The sequence below is a fragment of the Netta rufina genome (genome assembly GCF_964035555.1).
Source record: "Netta rufina genome assembly, chromosome: 3".
Classification (NCBI taxonomy): Eukaryota; Metazoa; Chordata; class Aves; order Anseriformes; family Anatidae; genus Netta; species Netta rufina.
In genome coordinates this window covers 11,524,635-11,547,658 of record NC_140125.1, presented here as the reverse complement: position 1 = coordinate 11,547,658, position 23,024 = coordinate 11,524,635, and positions in this window count along the sequence as shown.

Genomic DNA, 23,024 nt, shown 5'->3' with positions numbered 1-23,024 from the left:
TCTGAAGGCCACCAGGACAGACAAAAAGGTCAGCCAGGAGCTGACCTTTGCAGCCACACAAGTCCCCGACCTTAGGGCTCAGCTCTGCATGCTCTGAAATCACAGGCTGCTGACTTAGGACATGCAGAAAGCACCCATATCTTTTCTTACTTTCCACCTTTTTTCTGATGAAGGAGCAGTAGCAAGGTCTTCTGTGAGCTGGGAGACATAAGTTTATTTCTTCAACACTCATTTATTTCCAGCATCCAGCATCCATATATCCCAGCATCCAGCATCCTAAAACAGTACCCATTGTTTAGTTCTTTTATAGTACGGCTACTGGCATCTACCTCCAGCTGATGGAGGCATCTTCTGAGTAAAGACTATGAATTCTGGAAAGCACTAAGGACTTCTGATAGTCTTATTCTCTTGCTAGCTCCTTTGATGGGAATCAAAGTGCTTCTGAAACACTCTCCAGCCACCGTACAGGTTGCCAGCATAGGGTCCTGTTCGAGGAGGCCAGTGCTGCAGCACCTTTCCCATTCTTTGTGCCTACCTCTGTCCTGATCCCCATCTCCGCTGCCCTGAAGTGCACGGGATTCAGTTCAAGAACAAGGACGGCATCATTTCTTCCCTTTTCCTTTCCTTTCACACACACCCCTCTCCTAAGTGAAATACCAAGGGTCAAGACTGCCTACCACATGTAGCATACATCTGGTATTTTAGAATAGCAAAGTACAGGACGGGCGCTCTATAACAAAAGGATAGTTTTCCATGCAAGACAGCATGTCACAGGATGCACACAGTGCCACAGCATGCTGATATACCAAGAGACTTCCTTCGCAGTGCTTCAAAGTTTGATGTGAGAAGAGAGTGGCTAAAGTGGATTCCGCACTAACTCAAGTCAGGCCTTTAGCGTTATTTGAACATGGGATTTTTAATGCGTGGTTTAATACATCTCTACTTTGTAAACTGAGCGCTTTTCAAAGAGAGCTCCAGAATCCTACAGAGCTGTCTTTAGGGGGGCTTTGATCTCTCCAGAGCACCTATCTTGTGCGTCTGTAATTGCTCTAGTTTAACAAGGCTCCATAGCACTTCAAGAAAGAAAAAAAAAAATCCTTTTATTAAGGCTGTAAACCTAAGTGACCGCAGTGATGGAATGTGCTGCTGCGGGTACCCTGTAAATCCCCCAGAAAAAAAAAAAAAAAAAAAAAAAAAGAAGAAGAATCTTCACGATGAAATGAAATGAAATATTTATTAAACATGTTGCCAGTGTCCCAGGTGGTATGAAGAAGCCTTGTGGTATGCTGAAAGGCTTGATCTTTCTAAGTATTATGAATGCTGATTTAAATGATTGGGTGAAAGCTGAGGAAGTTATGGCTGAAATTTTGGCTAAAGATGACAGCTCTGGGTTTCAGGTTGCACAAAGCAGTCTGAGGGATTAAGCCAACAAAACCCACTCAAAGATATCCAGTTTCAAAAAGGGTAATCTTCGTATCAGTGATTCACACACAGACAATGGTGAGGATTCCTCATTACTCTGACTGTGCCATATTAATCTTACTTTACAAATACATGCAGTGATTTATATCATGTTTAATTAACTGATTGAGGGCTCCTGTGGTAAAATGGCATCACATTAAGCTCTGTCCTTATGGCAAATGCGAATCACATCTTTAGCCTTGCAAGAACAAAATATCATGGGATTCACTGATGACAGGATGTAGGAATCGAAATAAGGTCCCTCCTGTTGTTTGAGAATCCAGTGAGGGTGGTTGCCATATGCTCATCATTTCCAAGGGAAAAAAATGACAGGATAGAAGAAAGAACTGCTCTAGTTCTTCCAATATGTTCAAATCTCAGATGAAAATGATTGTACAGCAGTTCTGTACTGAGGCCAAGTTTTACATGAAAGTGCATAGCAAACTTTCAGAAAGCTTATAATGAGAGATTTTTTTTAACGTGTTTTTTTTTTTTGTGTGTGTTTAAGTAAACTGTGTGAAATGATTCCTTTTCTCAGAGAAAAATCAGAAAAAAAAAAAGGATGAACTAAAAAAAAGAGGCAGCTTTGCCAGCAACATAAGACAACACAAAATTAACTTAGCTTTTGCTATGAAGAGTTATTCCCCTCTAGCACTCACAACCTGTTTTTGAAGATAAAAACTACAACTGTTATCGTCTGATAAAATTAGATGGTGTATATAATTTGCCGTTACCATTACCAAGATTAAAAGCTTTTTTTATATTATTACAAAGTTTCTTAAAATTCAGGAAGCATTTATTAAGAGACCGCATTTTTTAGAGTTACAATGAACCTTACATCTAGTAAATTCCCTAGCTATTGACAAATTATATTACATGAGGCACAGTTTGCTCCCAGGAATTCAGTGGATTTTTGCAATTTGTTTCTATGGCAAAGAGGATCAGCAGCGGGATGGAAGAAGCACGTTTCACATTTTGCAAAGCTTTTATGAGATTTCAGAAATATTCCCATTCCCCTCTTGGACCAAGACTTTGTGAATTTTATGCACTAGAATGAGATGGACAGGCATTCCGTAAAACCTCGGTAGGTGAAGACCCCCTTAATTCTGCCCGCTTTGCCACTGTCCCATCTGACATTTTACACCAGGGCTCAAGCTAGCCTGACATGTTGTGTCTCACCATCTCCTGCTAGCGCTGCTCCACTTTGCATAAAGTTAAGCTTGCACAGCAAGCAAACAACTCAGCAGCCTAACGTTCAGGGCACTTACTTTGTAAATCTCACGTTCAAGTCCTTAGGCCTGAACCTTGATTTTCCACATTCCAGGTAAGTTCCCCGACCGTGGCGCTACCTGATACTCCAACCTTGCCATCTCCTTCTGGTCTCGACCAGAAATTCCATCCGACGGCTGACAAATCTCTTCTGATGAAAGTTTCTTTGAAACTGATACCTGCCTGCAAAATAAGTTTCAGTTTCCTCAAACCAGCCTTTTCAATCAAAGAAACAGAAAATTCCCAACCCCTTCTAACCCTTTCACTGATGGGTAAAACCGAGCCACCTGTATGGCTGGGCATCCATCAACTCGGCTGGCACTTTTGACAGCGCAGCCAAAACGAAGGGGCAGCATTTTTTGCCCACGAACACCCGGGCAAGCCACCATCCCCACAAAATGTGCTGAAGAGGTGGCTTTGTAACACCGTGTTCCTGTGCCCCCTCTTCGTCCCTTATCAGAAGTCACCATGCTTCACTGCTGCTAGAAACATTAGCATGGTTTTGTGATTAGAAAGGTTATATATGCTTTATGGTCAGTCACTTTATCCTGCCCCTGTTCAGATCCCTTAAAACTGAGTAGAAACAGGGTAACTATTTGCCCTTTATGAAGTACATAAACTCTGACTCTCATCATATATCTTTTTTAAATTTCATCATGAAGCAACCCCCTCCTCCCTTCTCCCTGCCCCCATTACAACATTTGATGTTTTAAAAGTTTTGAAATTGTTTTCCAAATGTGAAGCACTAACAGGATATCAAAACCAGCTTGGTTTGTGCTTATTTAGGAGGATAACTGCTATCACAAAAACTGCAAATAAATGTGTGCCGTGTCATACCTTCTGGTAATAATTTTGAAACTTGCAGTGATTTTAACACCTGTGACATTTGTGCACGATAATTTGTGATAATTTCTGAAGCTCTGAGATGCATTTTTACATTTCAAAGATCATTTATTAAGATTTTTTACCGAAGAGATTCAGCACAATTCATAATGGCTTCCTGTTAGATAAAAAGCACGGGTCTAAATATTCTTCTTAATCCTAACACAGTGCTATAAGCACATTCACAGTCAATTGCACCTAGCAATTCTGATTCTGAATAAACAGATTTTAGGACACAGATACAGCTACCTTTTTTCTTGAAATTACTTTCTCATGCTATAAAAAAAGTAATTATTTTAAAAACTATTTTTAATTTTGCTCCTTTAAAAGGCATTTAAAAGTTTAAGAAATATATACATGTAACATAAAATATCCTCGGCATTGTAAGATTAACTATTTTGGGGCTACTTTAACCTAAAATTAACTATTAACTAAGATTAACTATTTTGGGAGCTAGACTGCATTTCCCTTAGAAAATAGTTTGCATTTGAATTGTTTAATATTTAGAGTAGAGCTTTCAGCTGTGTAAAGAGTACCTCAAAATATGTGAAGGTCAAAGTAAACCTTCATTTTAAATATTTCAAATTGTTACACTTATTGCTTTGAGATAATATGACATTTACAGTAATTGCTGAAATTCCAATCGCTTTCAGCAGAAGCTGTTTCTTTTGCCAGTTGTTAAAAAATATAAAGGTGCATTGGACACTGCATTGCTGGAGACAGTTTGCAAGTGAAGGCAATTAAATGCGAGTTTGATGATACACAATGTACCGGACCAACATTAAAAAGACTTTTTCGTGTTTGACTGTTTACCAGTTTTGTCTTTAAATAATAGTCTTCTTTTGGCATGTAATGTATATCTGCTTGCACTAAACATAATTTATGAATATTTTAACACATGTGTACTCAGTGGGGTGTATTATCATACTGATATAAATAGAATTAATGAGCAGTCAACCTGCCACATGTCATGACATATGACAGGGCAGCCAGAGCATGGGAATAATTCTTTCTGTTTCATATTAAAGCTTCTTTTCCCAGTTGAATTTTTGTTCCCAGATGCCAACAGACCTAATTTTCTAAGGACCATTTACAAAAATAGTAAGAAATGACAAACCTGCACTAATTTATCTTGGGTGACTTCAAAGAATGTTTATTTTTATGCCATTTCAAATGCACAAATAAACAGATCACTAGAAGTGGTTCCTTTTGGTTACATTTTAGGAGTTTCATAATGAGGGGGCTGATATCTGCCTCAGATTTCATTCCCAGCAAGCTGGCATTTTATTTGTTGTTGATTTTTAATTTGTTTCAATGTCATGTTATCTGTTTCTGCTGTTGAGGGTCTAGAATATATCGACCATCTAAACGCAAAGATGACATGGACCTAGTAAATGGTTATTCCAGAGCAGAAGGAAATGTAGATGCAGATAATATAGATAATATCCTTTTAACCAATCATTTGTTCCAGCTTCAAAGGCTAGGTAACAATCTGCTAACCAAGAGTAATAGGATTTTTTTTAATAAAGATACAGTGTTAGTTGACAGAACACGCAGAATACAAGGCTAGGCCATGCTCCTGTGAGGCACTTTATTTTAAAGGATAAATATTGAACGGTAGTATCAATTCTGTTTACAAAATGCTGCTTGCTCAGTTAAGGGCAAAGGGTCATAATAAAATTAACATCTATATCGATCAGATTGCCCAGGTAACATCTAATTAAAGATCTCTGACTTGAAAAGTTTTCTTTGCAGCCAAGAACACTGCAAACGTTCTCTGATGCTGCAGTGCTGGGGTGCCAGAAATTACAAATACGGGGAGAAAGAAAGCCTGCTTTTTCTCCCCTTTGGTCTGAAACCATTTTTTTTCTTGCATTTTACTGCTCGTGAATCTTAGAAGTCATGACTCACTCTTCATCCTTAACAAGACAGTCTCCTGAAGATGGATCTACTTCAGATTTGAGGGCTTAAAAGAAGTAAAAGAGACTTATCTTGGGCTCTTAATGATATTAAAGGGCAAGGAGACCCTACAAGTTTTTGTGCCTGATGATCTTCACTGCAGGGCAGTAGCACCTCTCTTGGGAAATCCAGCTCTGTCGCACTCAAAGAAAAGGGGCACCATCTAGTGCTTTTTTGGAGGAAAAGCTGCTAATACTAGTAGGGGTGTAGCGGGGGGAGGAACACACAAGGGGGAGGGAGAAGAAATGACACTCCATTTTTTTCAAAAGACAAAGAAAACCTGTTGGCCTGTTTCATCTTCCATTTTGAGGCACTGCAGTATTTAGCTCCAGGCTGTAAGTAAAAATTGTCAGCTTTCACAAGGTGGAAGGAAGGAGTCCCACCAGCTAAAATAATATATACAATTTTAAATGGAAGGGGGGCTGCTCTACAGATACTATTCTGCTTAATAGGTATTTCTTCTGCCTATTAATACACTTAAACATTTCCATATCAGCCTTTCTCATTATATATTCTCGCTTTTATTAATCTAAAAGAACCCCCTTTTAAAAGTCATTTTTATTTCATTGGAGACTACACCGTGCTGTTAATGTTCCTGGAAATGTTCTCACAAATAATCTGTCCAGAGTTCACCCAACATAACAAAGAGATTCTATGAAGAAATGATTTGTAGCACAAAATCCTTTACAGTGCAATAAGATCAAGTTAACCACCGATGCTGCTAGGAAAAAGCTTGGGAAGTTTTATCTGATTGGCAAAATAGGCTCATGTATGAGTCCAGGGAAAGAATGCCCTTTGATAAAATTTCACAGCACTGAAGTCTGATTATCTGAATGATTTTTGAACCCTCTTTGAAAACAACTTGGGGGGTGGGAGTGTGGAATATTCCTTGTTGCTGTGACTTGGGAAATACACGCTTTTGCTAAGAACTGTGAAATAATAGCTCAATATTGTTTAACTTACTGATACTATGAATTGACAGAAATTGTGTTAGTCAAACTTATAAGTGTTCGGTCAAAATAACCACAGTTTCAAAGGTATATCTGCTCCTTGGGAGCGTCAGGTTGGGGATGTTTGTTGTGTACTGCAGGGGCTGCTGCCTCTCAGACAGCCAGAGCAACCACAGTACAGCTTCAGTGCTCAGGACATGCTGAAAAATCAAGCACACCGATGCCCTGACCAGAGCCCCAGAAGATACACAATGAAGATCCGTGCTCATTTTTGAACCCCTGGGCCATAATCTTGGATTCCCTGGGCACTGCAAGCTCTCAGTCGACTGTGTTCTGGTAACAAGAGAACGTCAGACCAGCGTGCAAGACTAAATAAACAAGAAATATTTCTACTGGAGTAGTGCTGAGCAAAGCAAATACATGGCTTGATGAGTAATTCTCAGAGGGAAGCCTATCCCAGGAAACAAAACCAAAAATATATTTTATGTTCATATAGAGCTTTTCTTACGAAGCTGATCATGTCCATAAGGGAGACCTTTTACAAAATAAAAAGCCGGCATAGAGTTAAGAGACCTGACCAGGAGCAGGTTAAGTTGGAAGCAAAAGTCAGTAAGGCTGTCAGATTCCCAGATCCTCAGTGGGGCTAGAAAAAAAAACATAGGTCCTGGAAATTATTCAGGACCGCTCTGGTCTAGTGATGTGAGCCCACGCTGGGGAACCATACCTGAGGCATACTTGCTCTGCAGCCCTCAGAGCTCAGCACATCAGCACATGACCCACCCCATGGATATGCTGAGCGTTCTTGTCTTCTGGTGAAATCAGCTCAGGACTTCTGCTATTTGGGCCACAGGCTTAATTTGCTTTATTTGAGGCACCCATATTTTGATATGTCACTATTTAACCCCTCCGTGCCTCAGTTTCCACATCTGTAAAACTCGATAGCTATGCTTACCTTGCATGGGTGTCAGGAAGATTATTTCAAGTCTCTAAAGAACTTTGAAAAGGAGAAGCAAAACAAACTGAATTTACGTATTATTTCTCATTTTTTATCCCATAAAGTGGAAGTCAGATGCAGCCCAGACTGTGAACTATAAAAAAATGTTTACCTAAGTCTTCCCGATGGCTCTGATGCCAGAAGAGCCAGTGAATTCAGCATGACTTCACAGGAAGAAGGCAGCTTCCTCACCTGCTGACCTGGCAACACCCATGGTAAGTGGTAAGTTAACATCTTAAATAACCAGAGCCTTTACTGATTATTCTATAAATTTCCATTATATTCTTTAACTGAACTGTCAATGCAGTTTACTGTGTATTTCTGATGATTAAAAAAATCTCTCTTTAACAGAAGAATTCCTGAGAAGGAGCTTACTCTACTGGGAAGAAAGAAAAGTTCACAATAAAAACCTCTCTTTGGGGTTTTTCTTGGTGCAGAATGTACCTCATTAGATTTCAGGCAGACACAATCTTGCCTTGACAGGTTTCAGATCTTCTAGAATTGATTAGACAAGCCCCTTAGAAAAGTCTACACCAGTTTCTTTCTAACCTTGTACTTGAAGAATAATGGGGGGCTTTACCTATCATATCCCTTTTCAGAGAAGCAGCCACTTGCCTCCCATGCCGGGTACCTTCACAAACCCTTAATGTATCTCCAAGTTTTTTCGTCTGAAGCTTTCTTCCCCCCCCCCAGCTCCATTTTTCCCTGGTCTTTGCAGTCTCACTTTTCTGAACGCTATAGTTCAGTGAAACCCTCTGGTAATGACAGCACTGGAGTGATAATGTACTTTCCCGATTTCCCGTTAATAGTAGCACTTGATCCAGCAACGGGTGCCAGCTCAGTGGCAGAAGGATGCTTTAATATTTTCTAGAGGTAAAAGGACCAGTTCAATTTACAGCCTTGGTTAACTCAGCAGCTTCGCTCTGTCTTGGCACAGAAATGAATGTTTTAGTTAAAACAAAGCAAAAAAATCCCCCTTAGTTTGCTCAGTTTCATGCCAAAGAAACAAAGTACAATTGCTCTTTTCTCCCTGAGGAAATGTGTGAAAACTGCATGATGCAATGAAGGAGTTAAAATAACTGAGGGGAAGGAGGGAAAAGAGAGGGGGGACCGGCCGACAGCAGCACTGAAAAGGAAAGCAGTTTGTTTTTCTGTTTTAATAAGAGATACATAATCACAGAGCATCCCACAATACATGCATCCTTGCCGAAGAGCTGCTGATATTCTACATTAACCTTTGATAGCGAGAAGTGTATTACCCCTACTGTGTTCCACAATAAATTATGTTATATCTGGCATCCAAAGCGCTAGGAAGTGTTCAGCCAGCTGGAAGCACCAGATTGGCCCAACATCCCTAACGTTCAGATTATAAATAAAGGGTACCTCATACTGCTACCGCTACAAAAACAAGCGGCGCGGAGGAAGGGCAACTTCCCCCCTGCCCACAGAAGCACAGGGCGGCAGTTGGGGAATGGCAGAACAGGAATTCACGAGGGCAGGGTTTCTGCACCGCGACGCAGCCCCCAGCACGCCAAACCTCAGGCGAACGCCGGGCTCCAGGCGGAGAACCGAGGCTTCTGCGCTTACATCTTTACCGACGATTTGCACCGAAATAATGCCAAGGGGAAGTATTTCTGGATCTGCTCCTGCCAGACGGTGTAAGCACACAAACACACGCTCGCACAGACACATATCTGCCCACTCTTTAGGCAGCGTTGCCTGTTCTCTTCCAGTCGTAAAAATAATTAGCTCAGCCACAACCTCAGTTTCAGAGGATGTGGTCAAATGTGCAGTGGTACACGCTTCTCCCACGCTCTCTAATCAAAGGACACTATGGCAAGGGCTGCAGAATGGCATTATGATAAAGGTTGAGGAAAACCTTGCCTGTTATGGTCTGGAAGGTGAAGATACCAAATAGGAAAAGAACAAAGATGGTCCCAAGACTCAGAACCCGCTGACTGGAGATGGCTATAAATGGCCTTTTCAGAAAGTTTGCAGTGGGTCCAGCTGTTCTCAGGGGAACCACTTCATTAGCTTGAGCAGGAATATAACTGAACCAGTGCTGGGAGCTGCTAAACCAACTCTACCGCTGGAAAAATTAACCTCATCTATTTATTTTAAGGGCTAGACTATGGCGGTCCCCAGTGAGGATGTAATGGGAAGTCGGACACAAGGAGCTGTTCTCCTCACCACTTCTTTTCGGTAGGGGCTGGCCACAGCTGCAGTCCCTCTGCTCTCCCGAGGGTGAGAATTAGCCCCAAATTGGTATATTCCATCTTCATTACTCCAGCTATTACATAAACATGGCTATATGCTTGCTTGCTTAAGCTGAGAAATGGAAAAGAGGAACTAAAATTAAGGTTAATAGAGCTGGACAGAGAATTCCCCATTTACTTTGCCCTCACCGTAGATGCTTCCCCCTTTTGCCTTCAGTAGATGCTTTCCTCCACAACAGTACTTCTTTTCTCTTTTCTCTCAGCTCCCTTCCCTTCTGTTTGTCTTTGCCTTGTGCCCTCTTCCCTCCCGTTGTTGCTGTGATGGCTGTTTAACTCTCCTTCCATGTACTCAAGATGCAGCTCGAGACTTGTGAAAGAAGGCAGTCTAACACAGGAGCTCTCACACCCTGGTCTGTAACGCTGTGGGCAAGGGCTCTGAAGAATTATAGTGACAATAACATTTATGAAATTGTCAGTGTCTTGTCATGGATGTCATGACAGAAAGGAACTTGAAATTGGGCAAAGAAGTAACACGTGGCTGGTGAGATGTCTTCCAGTGTCTAGCCATCTTTCCCTCTACAGAGGGAAATGCCATATTCTGAACATTTTCATTTCATTCCCCTTTAGGCAACTGAGCTGTTGTTTGAAAGGCCTTTAATCTCTTGTTTTTTTTTCAGGTCTGAGAAGGCTGCAGAGGTGAAACATGTGCCACAGAACCCATCAGATGCCCAGATGCATCCCAGGAACTCGGGCGTATCTGTGTCCCTCAGGGAGGCGGAGGGGAGGCTAGTCTAAATGCAACAGGCGTGTACGTGCTAATACCAATAAAATGGACATCCCAGTTCTAGACATCTCCGTCTGGTAGGGGTTGATGCTTTCCACTCAAAAGGCAGCTAGTTTGGATCCAGTTGTTGGACCAAATAGTTTGTTGTTGTTTTAATTTGTTTTCAATAAATGGTGCTCCACCCCAGGGATGTGGCACAGGTTTACTTGTTTTTTTTCTATGACTCATGACATTAAGATATTTAGAAGAAAAGAAAGACCCAGAGAGAAAGGTCTGAGGAGAAACAGAGATCTGCAGCACTGCTTCCATGCTTTCTTTTCACTGGCAGGGACAACATACTGCACAGCTTGTTTAAGGATTCTGGATAGCGTAGTCCTAGCAGACATTTCCTGTACTAAGATGTATTCTCATTAGAGTTACCAAAAGGGAGTATTCAAAACATTAGTTATCTGCACATAATCACTATATCACGCCATGTATCCTTTATTTTAATTCCTACTTGCTTGCTAATTACCCACCACGCTGAAGGTCTCACAACTGCTCTCCTTTCAGCAGCTTTGTTTGCAAAGTGTCTGGCAATAATCTCCCAGCAGTGTATTATCATGCCCTTTTCATCACACTATTTAATCAATAGGGTAATGACCTCATATAAGCTAGTTCCAGGACCTAGCCATGCCATGCTAAATAAATGAAACAAACAAAAGTGTGGGCTACACGCCTTCCATTTTACAAACCTGGACTCGAACCATTTCTGCATTAAAATCTATTACAATGTATAGAAATTGCAAATTCTTCACATCTCCTGCCAGAAAAAAAGGATTCTACAGTACTGTGGGGAAATGACTGGTTTCGTTAAACAGACGTAATTGCAAAACATGTGTGTTCTTGGTCAAGTGTTCATAGGAAGATTTATCCTGATAACACTGGAAACAACCCTTTCCCCCAGTACATCACGTCATCACTTGGAGGACTGAATGGTGACCATCACAGCTAATGGGATGAAATCACATGCAGCACACTACCAAAACAGGGCTTGGAACCTTCTTTTCAAAAGGATTTCTGTTCCAGTGAGCAGAAGGAAAGCAGCTTCTCTCCATTTCCTGAGCCGTAAACTTACAAAGTGTGGTTCGCTTTGATTTTGCATCCCATGGTCGCATTATACTCTGTCTAATAAAGCGCATGTGAGATGTGTTTAGTAATGTGTGAACTCTGGAGCATATGTAGCATCACTCTAGTGTGGCGATTCTCTCCTCAGGAGAAAGGAACAGGGGTGATATACTGGGTCTGTCTGCTCTTCCTAACCACCAATTTTTATAATGCTAGCAGGAATTTCATTTCAAAAAGAGATTGGTCTTTTTGTCAAATGTTGTTGCAAGTGAACAACAGAAAGGGAGAAAAACAACTGCCTAGCTGGCACACAGCGTGACTGCATAACCCTTGTTTGCCGTGGAAAACCAGGGCAAAATAACAGCACGAAGTTTCACCCCATGCAGACTCTGATGGGATGGTGAGGGCAGAAGGTCGGCTGGCTTCATGACACCAGCACAGATGGGGAAGGGGACTTCAGGGAAAAGTACCTGAAAGTAACAGAAAAGATGACAAGCATGTAGAAGAAGGAGAATCAACCACACTTCTGTGTTACCATGGCAGGAGCATCATGTGCTGTTTTCACATGAACTGAGATCCCCCCAGAAACAGCGTGAAAGAAAAATTGGAGGTTTTAATCCTGTTCTATCTCAAATATTACCTGAAGCCAACCTATTTCTACAGATATATCTTGAGACAAATTTTTACTTAAAATTTCTCACTGCACCAAAGCCACTTACATTTTTTTGGCACTTTCCTTTCAGGTGTGTTATGAAAATGACAACGTGCCAGTCAACCAAGCTGTCGGTATCAGCTAAAATCTGTTCTGAGACAAAGCAATTTACACTTGGACGAACACCTCCCAAGAAGTAATCACATAAATACCTCCACGTTGAGATGCAACTCATTGTGGTTAGGTAGTTCCTATAATGAGCCTAAGTGTGATCTGTCCCAGCGATCTGAAATGGCTGCAGTGCAAGCACTCTGCTACGCTGATGTAGAAGCTGTTGTAGTGCTAACTATGTAGTATGCCTGTGAAGCACTTGCTGTGTTATAAGATATTAGTTCTGGACTATAAAAGCTCATTCTGGAAAATATTCTCTCAAAACGTCCCATATGATACTCGTCTGGGAAAGTATGAACCTAAAAAGACCAACACTCCCGGTCTGTTAATGAACTGAAGCTCTCCCAGTTGCCCATCTGGTGGTCTGGCTACTGCATAACTACTACATTTACTTCTGACAAATGCAGAGGAGATATAGCAGAGAAGAAAAAGAAAAGAAGAAGAAAAAGAAAAAAAAAAAAAAAAGAAAAAAAAAAGAAAAAAGGAAGGAAGTGAAAAGACTAAGAAAAGAGAAGAAAGAAAATTCCACACATCTCCAGTTGAGGCAAGCTACCTCCAACAGTGGGTGGTCACACTAGCTGTTAACTGCTTCCCCTTATATTTACTGGAATATCAAGAGGTAGTCTGTAAAAAATAACACCATCTTCCCTTCCTGGAAAAATCTGGTTTTGGATTTTGGATTACCCAGGAAAAAGGACATGTCGTTGAATTACATCAATAATCCATCTTTACTGAAAATAAGTAATTCCTATAATTGGTGATATTGCAGCCACCATTGTTTAGGTACAAGCAATCCTTGCACATCTTCTGAAATGAGCCCCTGCTACAATGGCAACAGATCCCTCCAGAAGAAGAGCAGAGGTGGCTGGCATGAAAGATGAGACCTACTGTCCTTCAGGATGCTACTCAACATCTAGCAGAAGGCTCAGGCTGGACAGGACTTGCCTTTACCATTCACCGCTTTGGTACCAGTTAGCTTAGTGTGTTGACACTTAAAATGCCACCAGTAGTTTTTGAATTACCTGTTGACCTAAATGAACTCTATTGCAGGAGCATCTCTTATCTGTCAGACAGAGTTTCAAGTTTTGGGTGGGGCAGTCTCCTTGTTCAGAAACAAACAAACAAAATAAAACAAACAAACAAAAAACCATTGTGTGCATTTTCCCCTATCACTTTTGTTCTGCAATCATCTTTGTAAGCTGACAGCAAAAATCCTTATTTCAGAGCACCTTCCTCATGCAAAAATATCACAGAAAAACAAACAAACAAACAAACAAACAAAACATCTTGGCTATAATTTCTTACCACTTAGTCAGTGCAAAGTTATTGCTTTCCCATCACACCTGGTACCAACACTGCAGGCAGAAGGCAATGGGAGACTATGGTCTCTCAGCTTACATCTGCACATCTCTTTTACAGAGGAAAAAGAGGAATGAGGAAGAAGAACCAAAAATGTAGCAACTTTCACTCAGATAGTTAAAAACCTTTTGAAACATGTGAGTTTAAAGAGAAGCACCCAACCTAACACATTTACAAGAATCTTCATTTGAAGTCCTGCCAAAAAGAAAAGGCAATAAAACCCACCCTCCACTGTGCAGATTGCAGGAATCAACTATCTGGGCAGGCTGCTTGGTAGAGACTTCTGAAAATCTTCTTATAAGAGATGGCTCCAAGTCGTCCTCAGCTGTATCCCTAATCAATGTAGGAGAGCTGAAGCGCCTCCCAGAAAAGCCTGTCTGATTTAGATGGGACAGAAACAAATGAACAAAAACAACTAAGACACCAGTGCCGCAGAATTTTCACCATTTGGATGTGTGTCAATATTAAAATGGAAAAAGTAGGAATTTGATAGAAAGACCTGATAAAAAAGCAAAAGAGGCATATAAGTGATAACTAACTTGATAAAGAACTAAAAGGGATAATCTAATTAAAGCTGATCCACATGGGTTTCTGGAAAATAGATCTTGTCAAGCTAACTTGATATCATATTTTGATGTGATTACAAATGGAACTGCTAAAGGCAACCATCTTGATAGACGTCTGTAAGAGAACTGGCTGTGTAACACACCATAGGTTTGCCAAAAAGCTAAAAAGCATAAAAGATGGGATAGATTCTCAATGCTCTCCCATCATAGGCAGTGGAAAGATATCTTCTGAAAATGATGTATGATTCTTCATGCAAGTCCACTACATCTTTCCATAAAGGCCTCCACCTCTCTCCATTGTCTATTAAGAGCTTAGAAAACCACCAACCATGAGAAGCTCGTTTTTGGATGACTAGAATTAGACGTGATGAATCAGAACAGCACCCTAAACTACTTAAAAACCACACAGCAGATATGTTTAAGCCATCATTACATGACTGGGGAACAAATCACCTGTATCAGTATTGGTTATTGGCTCCTAGACGCTCTTTTGTTTTGTTTAAAAAAAAAAATCATTTTCACAATATTTGAAATGACTAGAAAATGGTAAATAATGAAACAGACATTTGGTTCATTTGGTTAGGTGGCTATAACCAAACACTGTGTACTTCAGTATAGTCAGCAGAAGGCCATGGATCTCAGAAGAGGAACAGTGAAACAGAGTTAATGATGGAGGACTCAACATTGGGAAAAAGAGATCCTAAAGAGGAGAGAAGGACCGGGGAACAAAGGCCATGGTGAGTAACCAGGTTATTATGAATTTGTAGTGTAGCGCATTAACAAGAAGCTACTATGCTCACCAGACATACAAACAATAACAAAGAAAATTAGGGAGGTTATGTTGTCTTATTTGGCATCAGTGAAAGAACGAGCAGTTCGACTGGGTTCACAATGCCGTTTTAAGAAAGATTGTGAAAAAAAATCACGGATTCCGAGGGAGTCAGGGGAACTATTATGGTATTAGGAAACACGTCTTATTGCAAGAGACTCAAGGCGCAAAATCAATTAACTTATGAAAGAGAAACTTAAAGAATGATTTGATCACAGTCTACAAGTGCTTACCATAGGGAACAAAAATTTGATAATAGAGGGCTCTTCAATCTAGCAGGCAAAAGCAGAATCCAAGGGATGGAAGTTACAGCAAGACAAATTCAGTCTAAGAATGAGGTGCAAATTTTAAACACTCAGGGAATAACTCGAAATAACTTGCCAAGAACTGTGATTTATTTTCCATTGCTGGAAAATATATTTTAATCAACACTTGGCCTTGTTAGAAGTTTATACCTCTATTTCTAAGCTTATTAATACATTCATTCTGAGAACCGCAGAATATTTTTGCGGAGAAAAAGAATAAACGTTATAAGCTGGGAAGCGTTCGCTGCGGTATTCATACACAGCCAAGAGATTTCATTTCCATTTGATCATCAAGTCTGACTCTCTCCCATGAAGCCTGCCCAACTAAAGCCCCTTCTTACTACTCCATACTATGCAAAGCTTTTTGATTAATGAGCCCTAACTCAAAGTAGATTGCACTAAAATTAGGAAGCAGGAAGAAATCATAATTTGCAATTATCCCTCATAGAAATACCTCAATACAATACTTTAGAGTCATTTTAGGCGTACTATTGTTTTCCAAATGTAAAGGTAAAACACAAATCACAATATGGTAAAGATCTCTCAGTAGGCAATTAAAAATTAATCAGCTAATCAGATCAAATGAACGAGAAAATAAGGCTCAGGAAGACATCCATTCTAATTAACATAATATTAACTTACAAAAGACTTCTTCAGACAAAAAAAGATCATCTTTATTTCAAATACCAAACCAATCAATAAAAGGAAACAAACAGTTATTTCTTACCTTGTTATCCCCATGACCAAAGCCAAAAGGAAATGACAGTAATAGTGAGTCAACCGCCTGTGCAACTGTATTCATTTCTTATTTCTAATCTTGTTAACTATTTGAATCCACAATTTAAACTAACTTGTATTCAATTTACAGGGATTCTACCTATATTGTGTGTTCTCTATACTTGCTGTGTCTCCTAAGACTCTTGTAGATACTTAAAATTAAAACTAATGAGACCCAAACTCCCACCAAGGTTCCTCTTCTGCTAGGTGATTCCTAACTAAAGCACAGGGCTTTGCTGTGGAGATGGAGGATGTTAAAACAAGAAGAAGTGGAGGGATTCTTAAGTCTGTGTCAGGGATGATAACATATACTCTCAAAGAAGGAAATAACATTATAGGACACCTTATTGAATAAACCTGACTGGTTAAGCGGAAAGGCTCAGGCAATCAGACAAGGAATTGGGTGGGCATGGTTGAACCTAATTAGATAAGATTGCATAGATTAGAAATATCTACAATTACAGGACAGTTCCTAAAATATTTTTTTCAAATGTCAGATTACTCCAGCGATGCCCAACCACCCCGATCTTCTGGCTGGGACTCACAGGACGTGTGCCACAGACTCGGGGTGCTTGGGGGGGGAGCTGGCCGCTGGGACATGAATCCCCAGCACCCCAGTGTGGCAGCTGCATGGATGCTTCCCAACACAGCCCACTAGTCCCACATTTTGCAGCCCCCCAAAGATCCCCTATAAATTATCCACATTCAGATTATCCAGTGACCCCTTCCTCACGCCGACACAGCTCCCATTCCTGTCTTGGGACGCAGATCTGGTTTTGAAGGGTTCCTAGAACTTCCTGACACCTGCACAGGATTCAGTGTTACAGGTCAGGCTGGACACAACGGTATTATTTACTTGTGCAGAAAAAAGAAAAAAATCCAGGAGGGTGTAATGGTTTAGAAGCAGGCTGTGCAAACCAATTCCACAATGAATGTATTTCACTTTGATCACCCCTTCTAGCCCATAACAGAATTGAGGCAGTATTTTGTTTTGCAGAAATTAGTACCTTCAAGACCTGCAGTGGATTTATTATTTCTGCTAGAGCTTGCACTTCCTTTCTGATCCACTGCTGTAAAATCCAGAGGGACAGAACAGCGCAGAAAATTACTGCGAAGATGTAGTGTGACATAGGAAGAGTCAGACGCGTTATGTGTGAACAATATGACAAAAGGAAAAGCCATCTGAAAATAAATGAAAAAATTAATAATCAAAAGGGTGTCTAATTCTTATCTGGGCACTTGTTTGCTCACTCTATGAATTAGGACCATCAGGCCACGGTGTGTAAAGCTGGAAGGGACCCTGGGCCCAGAATTCAGTCCTGCTTGAGGGAACTGCCAGAAATGATGGTTCTGGGGAAGGATTTTAACTTCCCTCTCACTTCAGTCACACAACTACAGCTCCATGACTTAAGGCCAAAACTACACATGTGCCCCAAGCATGGTCCTGTCCCTGAAACAACCCGTAACGGCAGCTAGCTCACACAGGGCAATGGTCCTGTAACGTGGGCATCAGAACTGGCCAGAACCTCTAACCCATTACACACAGATGACAAAGGTACCGCTATGAGAGAATAACTTCCAATCACACCAACATCAAAACAAGCAGCAGTATATGCTGCACAATAAGAGTCACAGATGCACATGGACCTTCGTTGTTATGCATTTCCATGCAAACTGTGGCTTACCAGGATATACACTCAAAGAATATTATATAGAATTTATAAAAGGAAAGCCCCCCCCCCAAAAAAAAAAGCACTTTGGTAACAGGTAACAGAAACGGTTTTTTCAACTGCAAGCTACAAACACTTGACATAAAAATAGTCTATCTAGAAATCGCTGAGTACGTCACAGAAAACCAGAGAATGACCACACTTGGAGAATTTCATACTAGTTTGATCACTGATTCTTCAGTAAGCTATTTAGGACCGCAGGGTAAACATTCTCCTGGAACAAATGTATCAATCAAAAGCTAAGCCTACTTTAAATAAATAAGTAGTGTCTATTTTCTTCTACAGAATGCTTGATCAAAAAGCTGTCTTCTCTGGCCATCGACTGCTTTGTGCTGGGTAGCTCCTGACTAAATACTTTACTGATTTATACTGCATCATATGACTTTTAGCAAGCCTAGATCTCCAAATACAGGTCAGTTTTTGTCACTGATGAAAGAAATCATCTACAGGATACAAAGTAGATTAATACATGTCGGGTTTCCCAAACAAGCCAGAAACCTATTCCTTCCTATTCTTTAAAGAACCTTAGAACTTGTTTTCTTATATGGGATAAAAAAAATCCAACAACTAAGAGAGCAGAACAGAAAACCTATTTCTCATTCCTTGATAGCCTGGAGCTGTGAAACAACAGGATCAACAGATTTAAAAAAAAAAAAAAAAAAAAAAAAAAAAAAGAGAGAGAATCTTGCTGCTGTAATTTATATGAACATTTTTTGATCCTACCCTCATTTAGATCTTCTCTTCACATATAAGCAATGAGGTAGCAGAGGGTGCATCTCTGCTGGGAGATCACCCTAGCTGCATGTCCTCCTTGGTACAGTGAACAATGAGAGCACAGACACGAGCGAAAAATACTGAAAAGCTCTGAAAGCTCATGGGCAGCAGAGCCAGATGTAGCAAACAGGTGAGCAGAGAGGCACGGCTGCCTCGACTCCTCCTGGTTGTTCTTTGCTGCAAGCCCATGCAGCATGAGCCAGCACAGCTCCAGGATACCCAGATTATTGCACCCGCTGCAGAGAGAGAAGGCAGCGAGGTGCCTGCCAGCAGCACTGTGCTGAAGCTACCTGGCCCAGCTAAAATCTTAGGCAGAAGTTCTACAGACAGTGGTCTCCCCAGTCTTGCACAACCATGATGCATCTCCTCAGCATAGTTCACCCTGAGCACCCTTGAAGAGCTGTGGAGTTGAGGCTCACTACACTGAACTCCTAATAGGATGCCCTCCTGGTGGCTAGCACCAGCTTTCAGCACAGGGCCCGAACCTCCAGGGCTCCCTCCAGCTGCCTGACCTAATTCTTCTTCAAAATGGGCTGGCCCATTTTGGCTGACAATTTCCTTTAAATGCCCAGACACCAAGCAATGGAAAATTTCCTTTAAATGCCAGTTAATGAGCAATGGAAAATGTCATCACGATGATGTTATGCAGGTACTTAAGTGCTCTGCTGGATCAGGCCTTTGCAAGCTATATTATACTCACATTTGACTAGATTTTCTGAGTGCGATAAATAAAAAAAAAAAAAAGATAAACCTCTACAATAAAAGAAGAAAAAAAGGAGATATATGTAAAATTTTTAAAGCTTCTATGGTTCTTGGATGGCATGGTGGAAAGAAAGAGGGAAAGAGAATGCAAAAGCATAAACTAGGCTATGCTTGTGTAAATTACTCTGACATTTAATAACTCTCTACTAAAAATTCTCAAGCAAGGCTACTTCAGATATTTTAAGGTCATGTATCATTTACTGTCTAGGTCAATTTATGCATCAGCCAAAAGCGCTGCAAACCCTTCTGGACAGCACTTTGAAAATAAAGGTATATGTAACTGTTTGGGCCATATTTTCCTCACCGGTTTCTGCTCCGTGAACATTTCACCTTGGAAAATTAAAGTAATAAGTGAAGTCAGTATGATATTTCAAGGCAAGCCAAGGACAAGCTTTACAACTGTGCTATCAAAATGCTATTAATAAAAGCAAAAATACACGCACGATGCCCGCATTCCCCTATGGATGGAAAAAATTATTGTCCATTAAGTTAACGTTTCAGATACCCTCTCAGTTTTTCCTAAGGTCCCAAAGAAGGCAACAGAACACATATCTCTTTCAGTGAACTTGCATGAAGTATCTGCTGTCATGTAGTGCTCCATTTTAGTAAACACTCCAAGGCTTCTTAAGAGAATATATGGATGAGCAAGATTTCTGAGGGGAAAAAAAAAAAAGTGGAAAATTGTGGCTAGAATTTTCTGCTTTCACGGTAAGTTTTATACAGGTGTCTTTGTTTATTTTTCTTTGGGTCCTGGGGGTTGCATTTATATACGTGTCTTACCTTAAGCATCTAAATTCACTTCTCTGTTTGGATAGCTCCCCTCCCTGCTGCATCCCACGACTCCGTGGCTCTCCCCAGCACAACCCATGCTTCAGCACACATACTAGCATCTCCTTTTGACAGGCACGAAAGCCCTTACACACCAGGGCACGGCTGCATGGCACGAGGCGGTGCTGCACAGAAACATCCAGGCTGGCTCTGAGTGGACAAAGCTGGCTAGGACATTTCAAAACTACCTCGTTCGGTGGCCCCTTGCATACCTCTGAGCCTCGCTGAGCCATACTCTACAGAAATACATGACAAAGCTGAGGGCAGTCCACTCAAGGAAGTATGGCCAGAGGCTTTTGATCTCGGGGCCACTGACATTTCTTCGGGATGTCTGCAGAACTGCAGGCTGAATGAAGTTGTGCTATAAACACAGATACATTTTGCTTTTGTAGGCGTCTGGTTTTGTATTTTGTTTTTGTACACAACCAAAGCAACAGACAGGTTCTGACAGGTGTAATAGCCCACGGCTTGCCTTAATGCCTGCCTTGCCAGCAGTCACACTGCAGAGGAAGAGGAGAGACCATGACCTATTTATCTGGTTTCCTTAGGTACGCAGAGCAGGTGGCTACCCAGCTACATACACTCTTTAACTGTTCCTTCCCTAGGAGAAAACTCATTTATGCTTAAAATACATATTGAGTTGCAGAGTTTGTACCCAAACCATTTTTTAAAACAAATTATCCAAGTAACATATGGCTCAGGAAATTTTTATTTCACCTGGTCTCAGGTAATCGACATGCATACACACATTCTCATTTGAGACAAGCTATGAGTGCGTGTCTGCGTTTTGTTTATCTCTTTTTCTGTGCTTGTAAGCACTGAAAATAAAGTAGAAAAAAAAAAAAAAAGATAAGTAAAGACAAGAAAAATATGACATGAAAATATAGTTTGGAAACACACAAAAGCCCAAGATAGTTCACTGAAAATGTCACAGGGCATTTAAAAACATCCTGGGAAAAAGATATTATTTGTCAAATTAAATTAATTATTTATAATAACTTCCGTTCTCCAACAAATCCTGATATTTCCACTATCATCGATTTTCCTTTTTACCAGCCCCTGACAAAAATGAAAGATGAAAGTTACAGAATGAAATGTTATGGAATGAGAGTTACAAAAAGTAACTTCTCTTTGTTAGTTACATTAATGTGATGTATGAGATACTTCGAAAAATCTCACTAATGATACATAGTCTTCCCAACATAAAAATGCTCACTTTAAAGCTCTGTGCTCAAAGGATTTTAGAGAGGAGCATTTTTTCACTCGTTTCACTTCATATTCTCATTACACTGATGGTTATTTCTTAGGAAACTTCTCAGATCTTCCACATTTATTTCATTTAAGATCTTTGTCTCATAAAATACAGGAAAAAGTTCTCAGGCAGTTTATAGAACTATTAAAAACTGAACTAACTTTATTATTCATTCAATCTCCTCCATTATTTATCCCTCTTGATTTGAAAGTAGGACTCACAAGTGCAGCACTAGGAGTTTGCTGCGAGTCCCTGGAACGCAGCCTCACCACAATTAGCCATTGATCCAGCTGCTCGTACCATGACAAGGGAATGCAAACTCCCTCCTCCTTGAGGCTACAGCTCCACAGAGAAACCCTTCAACATCACAGACTTCCACCACATTTCTTAACTTAATAAACAGCATCAGCTCAGAGCGAAGTTCTTGAGCTGCAATGAAATACCCACACTTTTATTCGTTAGGAAAGGGGTTTTCTTCCATCATGTACCTGCTGTTCAACTTTTCCGTAGAGTACAGGTTTTTGTTTGGTTTGGTTTGGTGTTTTTCTCCCAAGTTTTGGAACCACGGCTTTGCATATGCTTAAACTGATGTACCAACATGTTTCATACAGAAGTAGCCACACATTTAAAATGTATTTTTCAAAATGCATTTACTGTACAAGTAAAATCTCGCTAGTGAGTGAAAGACCCGTGGCAAATATTCACATTTTATGAAGGAGGTTTGTGAACAATAAGCAGGGAGAAAAGAAGAAATCAAAGCGAGCACTGCAAAATTCACAGCACTTGGTAAATTTGACAGATGTCACTTGATTTTCATTATTTTTGACAGTATTTCAGACTACACTTGCTAACATACAGGAGCATGAAAGCAGACTGCTTCACAGTACCCAGCTGCTAAGTGGGCGCTAGGAAGTGGTAGAAGACACCGATATTTTAGTAGCACTTTTTAATAAGTGTGTTAATTCTAATGCCTCGTTATCCTGCAGCTACCACTGTAAACAGAATCAGTCCTCAGCATCCATCTCACCTGGAAACAACAGGGAAAGAAATCTATGTTGCACCTAGGGCAGAGAGCCCAGGTAAGGCCATTTTTGTACCTGCATGATGCATCGCAGCTCTTAATTACTGTCTTGCCAACCAGTGATCATACGCACACATATCTTCACCGGGCTTTAGACCAATGCCAAGATCTGCCCGTGTTGGTGTGAGTACAAGCCAGCAGCCACGCTTCGATGCTGTGATGGATTCTGGAGCCTAATTCTAGATCCATTTGTTCAGGCTGATCTCTGAGTTACATTTGATGGGTACGACATAAACAAAGGGATTACTCAAACGTCACAACTTTCTGTGATTAACTGTGATACTTTAGCCATGTATGTAACAATTTCTCTGTTTAA